The 11,726-nt window shown below is 41.2% G+C and overlaps 36 pseudogenes; all 36 read right to left on the bottom strand.

Annotated features, from left to right (window-relative positions):
- Window positions 1-784: 784 nt before the first annotated feature.
- Window positions 785-903, bottom strand: LOC142734206 (5S ribosomal RNA; annotated as a pseudogene).
- Window positions 904-970: 67 nt separating this feature from the next.
- LOC142734228 (5S ribosomal RNA) lies at window positions 971-1,089 on the bottom strand (annotated as a pseudogene).
- A 255-nt stretch (window positions 1,090-1,344) lies between these two features.
- LOC142734219 (5S ribosomal RNA) lies at window positions 1,345-1,463 on the bottom strand (annotated as a pseudogene).
- Window positions 1,464-1,530: 67 nt separating this feature from the next.
- LOC142733702 (5S ribosomal RNA) lies at window positions 1,531-1,649 on the bottom strand (annotated as a pseudogene).
- Window positions 1,650-1,716: 67 nt separating this feature from the next.
- Window positions 1,717-1,835, bottom strand: LOC142733685 (5S ribosomal RNA; annotated as a pseudogene).
- A 67-nt stretch (window positions 1,836-1,902) lies between these two features.
- LOC142733694 (5S ribosomal RNA) lies at window positions 1,903-2,021 on the bottom strand (annotated as a pseudogene).
- Window positions 2,022-2,631: 610 nt separating this feature from the next.
- LOC142733820 (5S ribosomal RNA) lies at window positions 2,632-2,750 on the bottom strand (annotated as a pseudogene).
- Window positions 2,751-3,005: 255 nt separating this feature from the next.
- LOC142733948 (5S ribosomal RNA) lies at window positions 3,006-3,124 on the bottom strand (annotated as a pseudogene).
- Window positions 3,125-3,191: 67 nt separating this feature from the next.
- LOC142734075 (5S ribosomal RNA) lies at window positions 3,192-3,310 on the bottom strand (annotated as a pseudogene).
- Window positions 3,311-3,563: 253 nt separating this feature from the next.
- Window positions 3,564-3,682, bottom strand: LOC142733693 (5S ribosomal RNA; annotated as a pseudogene).
- A 67-nt stretch (window positions 3,683-3,749) lies between these two features.
- Window positions 3,750-3,868, bottom strand: LOC142733618 (5S ribosomal RNA; annotated as a pseudogene).
- Window positions 3,869-4,493: 625 nt separating this feature from the next.
- LOC142733878 (5S ribosomal RNA) lies at window positions 4,494-4,612 on the bottom strand (annotated as a pseudogene).
- Window positions 4,613-4,679: 67 nt separating this feature from the next.
- On the bottom strand, window positions 4,680-4,798 carry LOC142733910 (5S ribosomal RNA; annotated as a pseudogene).
- A 67-nt stretch (window positions 4,799-4,865) lies between these two features.
- Window positions 4,866-4,984, bottom strand: LOC142733932 (5S ribosomal RNA; annotated as a pseudogene).
- A 428-nt stretch (window positions 4,985-5,412) lies between these two features.
- Window positions 5,413-5,531, bottom strand: LOC142733804 (5S ribosomal RNA; annotated as a pseudogene).
- A 255-nt stretch (window positions 5,532-5,786) lies between these two features.
- LOC142734150 (5S ribosomal RNA) lies at window positions 5,787-5,905 on the bottom strand (annotated as a pseudogene).
- Window positions 5,906-5,972: 67 nt separating this feature from the next.
- On the bottom strand, window positions 5,973-6,091 carry LOC142733627 (5S ribosomal RNA; annotated as a pseudogene).
- Window positions 6,092-6,344: 253 nt separating this feature from the next.
- LOC142733692 (5S ribosomal RNA) lies at window positions 6,345-6,463 on the bottom strand (annotated as a pseudogene).
- A 439-nt stretch (window positions 6,464-6,902) lies between these two features.
- LOC142733747 (5S ribosomal RNA) lies at window positions 6,903-7,021 on the bottom strand (annotated as a pseudogene).
- A 67-nt stretch (window positions 7,022-7,088) lies between these two features.
- On the bottom strand, window positions 7,089-7,207 carry LOC142733782 (5S ribosomal RNA; annotated as a pseudogene).
- Window positions 7,208-7,274: 67 nt separating this feature from the next.
- LOC142733651 (5S ribosomal RNA) lies at window positions 7,275-7,393 on the bottom strand (annotated as a pseudogene).
- Window positions 7,394-7,832: 439 nt separating this feature from the next.
- On the bottom strand, window positions 7,833-7,951 carry LOC142733650 (5S ribosomal RNA; annotated as a pseudogene).
- Window positions 7,952-8,018: 67 nt separating this feature from the next.
- Window positions 8,019-8,137, bottom strand: LOC142733836 (5S ribosomal RNA; annotated as a pseudogene).
- Window positions 8,138-8,204: 67 nt separating this feature from the next.
- LOC142734050 (5S ribosomal RNA) lies at window positions 8,205-8,322 on the bottom strand (annotated as a pseudogene).
- A 67-nt stretch (window positions 8,323-8,389) lies between these two features.
- LOC142734218 (5S ribosomal RNA) lies at window positions 8,390-8,508 on the bottom strand (annotated as a pseudogene).
- Window positions 8,509-8,575: 67 nt separating this feature from the next.
- LOC142734094 (5S ribosomal RNA) lies at window positions 8,576-8,694 on the bottom strand (annotated as a pseudogene).
- Window positions 8,695-8,761: 67 nt separating this feature from the next.
- On the bottom strand, window positions 8,762-8,880 carry LOC142734061 (5S ribosomal RNA; annotated as a pseudogene).
- Window positions 8,881-8,947: 67 nt separating this feature from the next.
- LOC142734024 (5S ribosomal RNA) lies at window positions 8,948-9,066 on the bottom strand (annotated as a pseudogene).
- A 427-nt stretch (window positions 9,067-9,493) lies between these two features.
- LOC142734205 (5S ribosomal RNA) lies at window positions 9,494-9,612 on the bottom strand (annotated as a pseudogene).
- A 67-nt stretch (window positions 9,613-9,679) lies between these two features.
- On the bottom strand, window positions 9,680-9,798 carry LOC142734227 (5S ribosomal RNA; annotated as a pseudogene).
- A 255-nt stretch (window positions 9,799-10,053) lies between these two features.
- On the bottom strand, window positions 10,054-10,172 carry LOC142733749 (5S ribosomal RNA; annotated as a pseudogene).
- Window positions 10,173-10,239: 67 nt separating this feature from the next.
- Window positions 10,240-10,358, bottom strand: LOC142734093 (5S ribosomal RNA; annotated as a pseudogene).
- Window positions 10,359-10,425: 67 nt separating this feature from the next.
- On the bottom strand, window positions 10,426-10,545 carry LOC142734051 (5S ribosomal RNA; annotated as a pseudogene).
- Window positions 10,546-10,972: 427 nt separating this feature from the next.
- On the bottom strand, window positions 10,973-11,091 carry LOC142733819 (5S ribosomal RNA; annotated as a pseudogene).
- A 255-nt stretch (window positions 11,092-11,346) lies between these two features.
- Window positions 11,347-11,465, bottom strand: LOC142733947 (5S ribosomal RNA; annotated as a pseudogene).
- A 67-nt stretch (window positions 11,466-11,532) lies between these two features.
- On the bottom strand, window positions 11,533-11,651 carry LOC142734074 (5S ribosomal RNA; annotated as a pseudogene).
- Window positions 11,652-11,726: the final 75 nt, after the last annotated feature.

Genomic DNA, 11,726 nt, shown 5'->3' with positions numbered 1-11,726 from the left:
AATCCATAGTCCTTTTTAATCGATTGTGAAACAAAATCTAAACGACATAATGAAAATTCAACCACACCACGGATTCCCAGACAGTCTCCCACAATGGTACTAGTGAGGACTTAAGCTGTGTAACTTCTGCGTTCTGACGAGAGCAGGCACATTCAGCTTTGAATGGCCATTGACGTTAAATGCTTTAATCCATAGTCCTATTTAATCTATTGTGAAACAAAATCAAAACGACATAATAAAAAGTCAACCGCACCACGGATTCCCACACTGGTACTAGCGAGGCCTTAAGCTGTGTAACTTCTGCGATCTGACGAGAGCAGGGACATTCAGCTTAGAATGGCCATTGACATTAAATGATTTAATCTATAGTCCTTTTTAATCGATTGTGAAACAAAATCTAAACGACATAATAAAAATTCAACCGCACCACGGATTCCCAGACAGTCTCCCACATTGGTACTAGCGAGGCGTTAAGCTGTGTAACTTCAGCGATCTAACGAGAGCAGGCACATTCAGCTTAGAATGGCCATAGACATTAAATGCTTTAATCCATAGTCCTTTTTAATCGATTGTGAAACAAAATCTAAACGACATAATAAAAAGTCAACCGCACCACGGATTCCCAGACAGTCTACCACACTGGTACTAGCAAGGCCATAAACTGTGTAACTTCTGCGATCTGACGATAGCAGGTACATTCAGTTTAGAATGTCCATTGACATTAAAAGCCTTAATCCATAGTCCTATTTAATCTATTGTGAAACAAAATCTAAACAACATAAAAAGTCAACCGCACCACGGATTCCCAGACAGTCTCCCACACTTGTACTAGCGAGGCCTTAAGCTGTGCAATTTCTGCGATCTGACGAGAGCAGGGACATTCAGCTTAGAATGGCCATTGACGTTAAATGCTTTAATCCATAGTCCTATTTAATCTATTGTGAAACAAAATCTAAACGACATAATAAAAAGTCAACCGCACCACGGATTCCCAGACAGTCTCCCACACTAGTACTAGCGAGGCGTTAAGCTGTGTAACTTCTGCGATCTAACGAGAGCAGGCACATTCAGCTTAGAATGGCCATTGGCATTAAATGCGTTAATCCATAGTCCTTTTTAATCGATTGTGAAACAAATCTAAACGACATAATAAAAAGTCAAACGCACCACGGATTCCCAGACAGTCTCCCACACTGGTACTAGCGAGGCCTTAAGCTGTGTAACTTCTGCGATCTGACGAGAGCATTCACATTCAGCTTAGAATGGCCATTGACATCAAAAAATGCTTTAATCCATAGTCCTTTTTAATCGATTGTGAAACAAAATCTAAACGACATAATAAAAAGTCAACTGCACCACGGATTCCCAGACAGTCTCCCACACTGGTACTAGCGAGGCCTTAAGCTGTGTAACTTCTGCAATCTGACGAGAGCAGGGACATTAAGCTTAGAATTGCCATTGACATTAAATGCTTTAATCCATAGTCCTTTTTAATCGATTGTGAAACAAAATCTAAACGACATAATAAAAAGTCAACTGCACCACGGATTCCCAGACAGTCTCCCACACTGGTACTAGCGAGGCCTTAAGCTGTGTAACTTCTGCGATCTGACGAGAGCAGGCACATTCAGCTTAGAATGGCCATTGACGTTAAATGCTTTAATCCATAGTCCTATTTAATCTATTGTGAAACAAAATCTAAACGACATTATAAAAAGTCAACCGCACCACGGATTCCCAGACAGTCTCCCACACTGGTACTAGCGAGGCGTTAAGCTGTTTAACTTCTGCGATCTAACGAGAGCAGGCACATTTATCTTAGAATGGCCATTAACATTAAATGCTTTAATCCATAGTCCTTTTTAATCGATTGTGAAACCAAATCTAAACGACATAATAAAAAGTCAACCGCACCACGGATTCCCAGACAGTCTCCCACACTGGTACTAGCGAGGCCTTAAGCTGTGTAACTTCTGCGATCTGACGAGAGCAGGCACATTCAGCTTAGAATGGCCATTGACATTAAATCCTTAAATCCTTTAATCCATAGTCCTTTTTAATCGATTGTGAAACAAAATCTAAACGACATAATAAAAAGTCAACCGCACCATGGATTCCCACACTGGTACTAGCGAGGCCTTAAAGCTGTGTAACTTCTGCGATCTGACGAGAGCAGGGACATTCAGCTTAGAATGGCCATTGACATTAAATGCTTTAATCCATAGTCCTTTTTAATCGATTGTGAAACAAAATCTAAACGACATAATAAAAATTCAACCGCACCACGGATTCCCACACTGGTACTAGCGAGGACTTAAGCTGTGTAACTTCTGCGATCTGACGAGAGCAGGCACATTCAGCTTAGAATGGCCATTGACATTAAATCCTTTAATCCATAGTCCTATTTAATCTATTGTGAAACAAAATCTAAACGACATAATAAAATGTCAACCGCACCACGGATTCCCAGACAGTCTCCCACACTGGTACTAGCGAGACGTTAAGCTGTGTAACTTCTGCGATCTAACGAGAGCAGGCACATTCATCTTAGAATGGCCATTGACATTAAATGCTTTAATCCATAGTCCTTTTTAATCGATTGTGAAACAAAATCTAAACGACATAATAAAAAGTCAACCGCACCACGGATTCCCAGACAGTCTCCCACACTGGTACTAGCGAGGCCTTAAGCAGTGTAACTTCTGCGATCTGACGAGAGCAGGCACATTCAGCTTAGAATGGCCATTGACATTAAAAGCCTTAATCCATAGTCCTATTTAATCTATTGTGAAACAAAATCTAAACAACATAATAAAAAGTCAACCGCACCACGGATTCCCAGACACTTTTTCCCACACTGGTACTAGCGAGGCCTTAAGCTGTGTAACTTCTGCGATCTGACAAGAGCAGGGACACTCAGCTTAGAATGGCCATTGACAGTAAATGCTTTAATCCATAGTCCTTTTTAATCGATTGTGAAACAAAATCTAAACGACATAATAAAAATTCAACCGCACCACGGATTCCCAGACAGTCTCCCACACTGGTACTAGCGAGGCCTTAAGCTGTGTAACTTCTGCGATCTGACGAGAGCAGGGACATTCAGCTTAGAATGGCCATTGACATTAAAAGCCTTAATCCATAGTCCTATTTAATCTATTGTGAAACAAAATCTAAACAACATAATAAAAAGTCAACCGCACCACGGATTCCCAGACAGTCTCCCACACTGGTACTAGCGAGGCCTTAAGCTGTGTAACTTCTGCGATCTGACGAGAGCAGGGACATTCGGCTTAGAATTGCCATTGACATCAAATGCTTTAATCCATAGTCCTATTTAATCTATTGTGAAACAAAATCTAAACGACATAATAAAAAGTCAACCGCACCACGGATTCCCAGACAGTCTCCCACACTGGTACTAGCAAGGCCATAAGCTGTGTAACTTCTGCGATCTGACGATAGCAGGCACATTCAGCTTAGAATGGCCATTGACATTAAAAGCCTTAATCCATAGTCCTATTTAATCTATTGTGAAACAGAATCTAAACAACATAATAAAAAGTCAACCGCACCACGGATTCCCAGACAGTCTCCCACACTGGTACTAGCGAGGCCTTAAGCTGTGTAACTTCTGCGATCTGACGAGAGCAGGCACATTCAGCTTAGAATGGCCATTGACATTAAAAGCCTTAATCCATAGTCCTATTTAATCTATTGTGAAACAAAATCTAAACAACATAATAAAAAGTCAACCGCACAACGGATTCCCAGACAGTCTCCCACACTGGTACTAGCGAGGCCTTAAGCTGTGTAACTTCTGCGATCTGACGAGAGCAGGGACATTCAGCTTAGAAGGGCCATTGACATTAAATGATTTAATCCATAGTCCTTTTTAATCGATTGTGAAACAAAATCTAAACGACATAATAAAAATTCAACCGCACCACGGATTCCCAGACAGTCTCCCACACTGGTACTAGCGAGGCGTTAAGCTGTGTAACTTCAGCGATCTAACGAGAGCAGGCACATTCAGCTTAGAATGGCCATTGACATTAAATGCTTTAATCCATAGTCCTTTTTAATCGATTGTGAAACAAAATCTAAACGACATAATAAAAAGTCAACCGCACCACAGATTCGCAGACAGTCTCCCACACTGGTACAAGCAAGGCCATAAGCTGTGTAACTTCTGCGATCTGACGATAGCAGGCACATTCAGCTTAGAATGGCCATTGACATTAAAAACCTTAATCCATAGTCCTATTTAATCTATTGTGAAACAAAATCTAAACAACATAATAAAAAGTCAACCGCACCACGGATTCCCAGACAGTCTCCCACACTGGAACTAGCGATGCCTTAAGCTGTGTAACTTCTGCAATCTGACGAGAGCAGGGACATTCAGCTTAGAATGGCCATTGACATTAAATGCTATAATCCATAGTCCTTTTTAATCGATTGTGAAACAAAATCTAAACGACATAATAAAAATTCAACCGCACCACGGATTCCCAGACAGTCTCCCACACTGGTACTAGCGAGGCCTTAAGCTGTGTAACTTCTGCGATCTGACGAGAGCAGGCACATTCAGCTTAGAATGGCCATTGACGTTAAATGCTTTAATCCATAGTCCTATTTAATCTATTGTGAAACAAAATCTAAACGACATTATAAAAAGTCAACCGCACCACGGATTCCCAGACAGTCTCCCACACTGGTACTAGCGAGGCGTTAAGCTGTTTAACTTCTGCGATCTAACGAGAGCAGGCACATTCAGCTTAGAATGGCCATTAACATTAAATGCTTTAATCCATAGTCCTTTTTAATCGATTGTGAAACAAAATCTAAACGACATAATAAAAAGTCAACCGCACCACGGATTCCCAGACAGTCTCCCACACTGGTACTAGCGAGGCCTTAAGCTGTGTAACTTCTGCGATCTGACGAGAGCAGGCACATTCAGCTTAGAATGGCCATTGACATTAAATCCTTTAATCCATAGTCCTTTTTAATCGATTGTGAAACAATATCTAAACGACATAATAAAAAGACAACCGCACCATGGATTCCCAGACAGTCTCCCACACTGGTACTAGCGAGGCCTTAAAGCTGTGTAACTTCTGCGATCTGACGAGAGCAGGGACATTCAGCTTAGAATGGCCATTGACATTAAATGCTTTAATCCATAGTCCTTTTTAATCGATTGTGAAACAAAATCTAAACGACATAATAAAAATTCAACCGCACCACGGATTCCCACACTGGTACTATCGAGGACTTAAGCTGTGTAACTTCTGCGATCTGACGAGAGCAGGCACATTCAGCTTAGAATGGCCATTGACATTAAATCCTTTAATCCATAGTCCTATTTAATCTATTGTGAAACAAAATCTAAACAACATAATAAAATGTCAACCGCACCACGGATTCCCAGACAGTCTCCCACACTGGTACTAGCAAGGCCTTAAGCTGTGTAACTTCTGCGATCTGACGAGAGCAGGCACATTCAGCTTAGAATGGCCATTGACATTAAAAGCCTTAATCCATAGTCCTATTTAATCTATTGTGAAACAAAATCTAAACAACATAATAAAAAGTCAACCGCACCACGGATTCCCAGACACTTTTTCCCACACTGGTACTAGCGAGGCCTTAAGCTGTGTAACTTCTGCGATCTGACAAGAGCAGGGACACTCAGCTTAGAATGGCCATTGACATTAAATGCTTTAATACATAGTCCTTTTTAATCGATTGTGAAACAAAATCTAAACGACATAATAAAAATTCAACCGCACCACGGATTCCCAGACAGTCTCCCACACTGGTACTAGCGAGGCCTTAAGCTGTGTAACTTCTGCGATCTGACGAGAGCAGGGACATTCAGCTTAAAATGGCCATTGACATTAAAAGCCTTAATCCATAGTCCTATTTAATCTATTGTGAAACAAAATCTAAACAACATAATAAAAAGTCAACCGCACCACGGATTCCCAGACAGTCTCCCACACTGGTACTAGCGAGGCCTTAAGCTGTGTAACTTCTGCGATCTGACGAGAGCAGGGACATTCGGCTTAGAACTGCCATTGACGTCAAATGCTTTAATCCATAGTCCTATTTAATCTATTGTGAAACAAAATCTAAACGACATAATAAAAAGTCAACCGCACCACGGATTCCCAGACAGTCTCCCACACTGGTACTAGCAAAGCCATAAGCTGTGTAACTTCTGCGATCTGACGATAGCAGGCACATTCAGCTTAGAATGGCCATTGACATTAAAAGCCTTAATCCATAGTCCTATTTAATCTATTGTGAAACAGAATCTAAACAACATAATAAAAAGTCAACCGCACCACGGATTCCCAGACAGTCTCCCACACTGGTACTAGCGAGGCCTTAAGCTGTGTAACTTCTGCGATCTGACGAGAGCAGGCACATTCAGCTTAGAATGGCCATTGACATTAAAAGCCTTAATCCATAGTCCTATTTAATCTATTGTGAAACAAAATCTAAACAACATAAAAAAAAGTCAACCGCACCACGGATTCCCAGACAGTCTCCCACACTGGTACTAGCGAGGCCTTAAGCTGTGTAACTTCTGCGATGTGACGAGAGCAGGGACATTCAGCTTAGAAGGGCCATTGACATTAAATGATTTAATCCATAGTCCTTTTTAATCGATTGTGAAACAAAATCTAAACGACATAATAAAAAGTCAACCGCACCACGGATTCGCAGACAGTCTCCCACACTGGTACAAGCAAGGCCATAAGCTGTGTAACTTCTGCGATCTGACGATAGCAGGCACATTCATCTTAGAATGGCCATTGACATTAAAAACCTTAATCCATAGTCCTATTTAATCTATTGTGAAACAAAATCTAAACAACATAATAAAAAGTCAACCGCACCACGGATTCCCAGACAGTCTCCCACACTGGTACTAGCGAGGCCTTAAGCTGTGTAACTTCTGCGATCTGACGAGAGCAGGGACATTCAGCTTAGAATGGCCATTGACATTAAATGCTATAATCCATAGTCCTTTTTAATCGATTGTGAAACAAAATCTAAACGACATAATAAAAATTCAACCGCACCACGGATTCCCAGACAGTCTCCCACACTGGTACTAGCGAGGCCTTAAGCTGTGTAACTTCTGCGTTCTGACGAGAGCAGGCACATTCAGCTTAGAATGGCCATTGACGTTAAATGCTTTAATCTATAGTCCTATTTAATCTATTGTGAAACAAAATCTAAACGACATAATAAAAAGTCAACCGCACCACGGATTCCCAGACAGTCTCCCACACTGGTACTAGCGAGGCCTTAAGCTGTGTAACTTCTGTGATCTGACGAGAGAAGGCACATTCAGCTTAGAATGGCCATTGACATTAAATGATTTAATCCATAGTCCTTTTTAATCGATTGTGAAACAAAATCTAAACTACATAATAAAAATTCAACCGCACCACGGATTCCCAGACAGTCTCCCACACTGGTACTAGCGAGGCGTTAAGCTGTGTAACTTCAGCGATCTAACGAGAGCAGGCACATTCAGCTTAGAATGGCCATTGACATTAAATGCTTTAATCCATAGTCCTTTTTAATCGATTGTGAAACAAAATCTAAACGACATAATAAAAAGTCAACCGCACCACGGATTCCCAGACAGTCTCCCACACTAATACTAGCAAGGCCATAAACTGTGTAACTTCTGCGATCTGACGATAGCAGGCACATTCAGCTTAGAATGGCCATTGACATTAAAAACCTTAATCCATAGTCCTATTTAATCTATTGTGAAACAAAATCTAAACAACATAATAAAAAGTCAACCGCACGACGGATTCCCAGACAGTCTCCCACACTGGTACTAGCGAGGCCTTAAGCTGTGTAACTTCTGCAATCTGACGAGAGCAGGGACATTCAGCTTAGAATGGCCATTGACATTAAATGTTATATTCCATAGTCCTTTTTAATCGATTGTGAAACAAAATCTAAACGACATAATAAAAATTCAACCGCACCACGGATTCCCAGACAGTCTCCCACACTGGTACTAGCGAGGCCTTAAGCTGTGTAACTTCTGCGTTCTGACGAGAGCAGGCACATTCAGCTAAGAATGGCCATTGACGTTAAATGCTTTAATCTATAGTCCTATTTAATCTATTGTGAAACAAAATCTAAACGACATAATGAAAAGTCAACCGCACCACGGATTCCCAGACAGTCTCCCACACTGGTACTACCGAGGCCTTAAGCTGTGTAACTTCTGCGATCTGACGAGAGCAGGCACATGCAGCTTAGAATGGCATTGACATTAAATGCTTTAATCCATAGTCCTTTTTAATCGATTGTGAAACAAAATCTAAACGACATAATAAAAAGTCAACTGCACCACGGATTCCCAGACAGTCTCCCACACTGGTACTAGCGAGGCCTTAAGCTGTGTAACTTCTGCAATCTGACGAGAGCAGGGACATTAAGCTTAGAATTGCCATTGACATTAAATGCTTTAATCCATAGTCCTTTTTAATCGATTGTGAAACAAAATCTAAACGACATAATAAAAATTTAACCGCACCACGGATTCCCAGACAGTCTCCCACACTGGTACTAGCGAGGCCTTAAGCTGTGTAACTTCTGCGATCTGACGAGAGCAGGCACATTCAGCTTAGAATGGCCATTGACGTTAAACGCTTTAATCCATAGTCCTATTTAATCTATTGTGAAACAAAATCTAAACGACATTATAAAAAGTCAACCGCACCACGGATTCCCAGACAGTCTCCCACACCGGTACTAGCGAGGCCTTAAGCTGTGTAACTTCTGCGATCTGACGAGAGCAGGGACATTCAGCTTAGAATGGGCATTGACATTAAATGCTTTAATCCATAGTCCTTTTTAATCGATTGTGAAACAAAATCTAAACGACATAATAAAAATTCAACCACACCACGGATTCCCAGACAGTCTCCCACAATGGTACTAGTGAGGCCTTAAGCTGTGTAACTTCTGCGTTCTGACGAGAGCAGGCACATTCAGCTTAGAATGGCCATTGACGTTAAATGCTTTAATCCATAGTCCTATTTAATCTATTGTGAAACAAAATCAAAACGACATAATAAAAAGTCAACCGCACCACGGATTCCCACACTGGTACTAGCGAGGCCTTAAGCTGTGTAACTTCTGCGATCTGACGAGAGCAGGGACATTCAGCTTAGAATGGCCATTGACATTAAATGATTTAATCCATAGTCCTTTTTAATCGATTGTGAAACAAAATCTAAACGACATAATAAAAATTCAACCGCACCACGGATTCCCAGACAGTCTCCCACATTGGTACTAGCGAGGCGTTAAGCTGTGTAACTTCAGCGATCTAACGAGAGCAGGCACATTCAGCTTAGAATGTCCATTGACATTAAAAGCCTTAATCCATAGTCCTATTTAATCTATTGTGAAACAAAACCTAAACAACATAATAAAAAGTCAACCGCACCACGGATTCCCAGACAGTCTCCCACACTTGTACTAGCGAGGCCTTAAGCTGTGCAATTTCTGCGATCTGACGAGAGCAGGGACATTCAGCTTAGAATGGCCATTGACGTTAAATGCTTTAATCCATAGTCCTATTTAATCTATTGTGAAACAAAATCTAAACGACATAATAAAAAGTCAACCGCACCACGGATTCCCAGACAGTCTCCCACACTAGTACTAGCGAGGCGTTAAGCTGTGTAACTTCTGCGATCTAACGAGAGCAGGCACATTCAGCTTAGAATGGCCATTGGCATTAAATGCGTTAATCCATAGTCCTTTTTAATCGATTGTGAAACAAATCTAAACGACATAATAAAAAGTCAAACGCACCACGGATTCCCAGACAGTCTCCCACACTGGTACTAGCGAGGCCTTAAGCTGTGTAACTTCTGCGATCTGACGAGAGCATTCACATTCAGCTTAGAATGGCCATTGACATCAAAAAATGCTTTAATCCATAGTCCTTTTTAATCGATTGTGAAACAAAATCTAAACGACATAATAAAAAGTCAACCGCACCACAGATTCCCAGACAGTCTCCCACACTAGTACTACCGAGGCCTTAAGCTGTGTAACTTCTGCGATCTGACGAGAGCAGGCACATTCAGCTTAGAATTGCCATTGACATTAAATGCTTTAATCCATAGTCCTTTTTAATCGATTGTGAAACAAAATCTAAACGACATAATAAAAATTTAACCGCACCACGGATTCCCAGACAGTCTCCCACACTGGTACTAGCGAGGCCTTAAGCTGTGTAACTTCTGCGATCTGACGAGAGCAGGCACATTCAGCTTAGAATGGCCATTGACGTTAAATGCTTTAATCCATAGTCCTATTTAATCTATTGTGAAACAAAATCTAAACGACATTATAAAAAGTCAACCGCACCACGGATTCCCAGACAGTCTCCCACACTGGTACTAGCGAGGCCTTAAAGCTGTGTAACTTCTGCGATCTGACGAGAGCAGGGACATTCAGCTTAGAATGGCCATTGACATTAAATGCTTTAATCCATAGTCCTTTTTAATCGATTGTGAAACAAAATCTAAACGACATAATAAAAATTCAACCGCACCACGGATTCCCACACTGGTACTAGCGAGGACTTAAGCTGTGTAACTTCTGCGATCTGACGAGAGCAGGCACATTCAGCTTAGAATGGCCATTGACATTAAATCCTTTAATCCATAGTCCTATTTAATCTATTGTGAAACAAAATCTAAACGACATAATAAAATGTCAACCGCACCACGGATTCCCAGACAGTCTCCCACACTGGTACTAGCGAGACGTTAAGCTGTGTAACTTCTGCGATCTAACGAGAGCAGGCACATTCATCTTAGAATGGCCATTGACATTAAATGCTTTAATCCATAGTCCTTTTTAATCGATTGTGAAACAAAATCTAAACGACATAATAAAAAGTCAACCGCACCACGGATTCCCAGACAGTCTCCCACACTGGTACTAGCGAGGCCTTAAGCAGTGTAACTTCTGCGATCTGACGAGAGCAGGCACATTCAGCTTAGAATGGCCATTGACATTAAAAGCCTTAATCCATAGTCCTATTTAATCTATTGTGAAACAAAATCTAAACAACATAATAAAAAGTCAACCGCACCACGGATTCCCAGACACTTTTTCCCACACTGGTACTAGCGAGGCCTTAAGCTGTGTAACTTCTGCGATCTGACAAGAGCAGGGACACTCAGCTTAGAATGGCCATTGACATTAAATGCTTTAATCCATAGTCCTTTTTAATCGATTGTGAAACAAAATCTAAACGACATAATAAAAATTCAACCGCACCACGGATTCCCAGACAGTCTCCCACACTGGTACTAGCGAGGCCTTAAGCTGTGTAACTTCTGCGATCTGACGAGAGCAGGGACATTCAGCTTAGAATGGCCATTGACATTAAAAGCCTTAATCCATAGTCCTATTTAATCTATTGTGAAACAAAATCTAAACAACATAATAAAAAGTCAACCGCACCACGGATTCCCAGACAGTCTCCCACACTGGTACTAGCGAGGCCTTAAGCTGTGTAACTTCTGCGATCTGACGAGAGCAGGGACATTCGGCTTAGAATTGCCATTGACATCAAATGCTTTAATCCATAGTCCTATTTAATCTATTGTGAAACAAAATCTAAACGACATAATAAAAAGTCAACC

The sequence above is a fragment of the Rhinoderma darwinii genome, unplaced genomic scaffold, assembly GCF_050947455.1.
Source record: "Rhinoderma darwinii isolate aRhiDar2 unplaced genomic scaffold, aRhiDar2.hap1 Scaffold_967, whole genome shotgun sequence".
NCBI classification, from domain to species: domain Eukaryota; kingdom Metazoa; phylum Chordata; class Amphibia; order Anura; family Rhinodermatidae; genus Rhinoderma; species Rhinoderma darwinii.
Note: the sequence above shows the minus strand (reverse complement) of the source record. Positions and strands in the feature narration are given on the sequence as shown.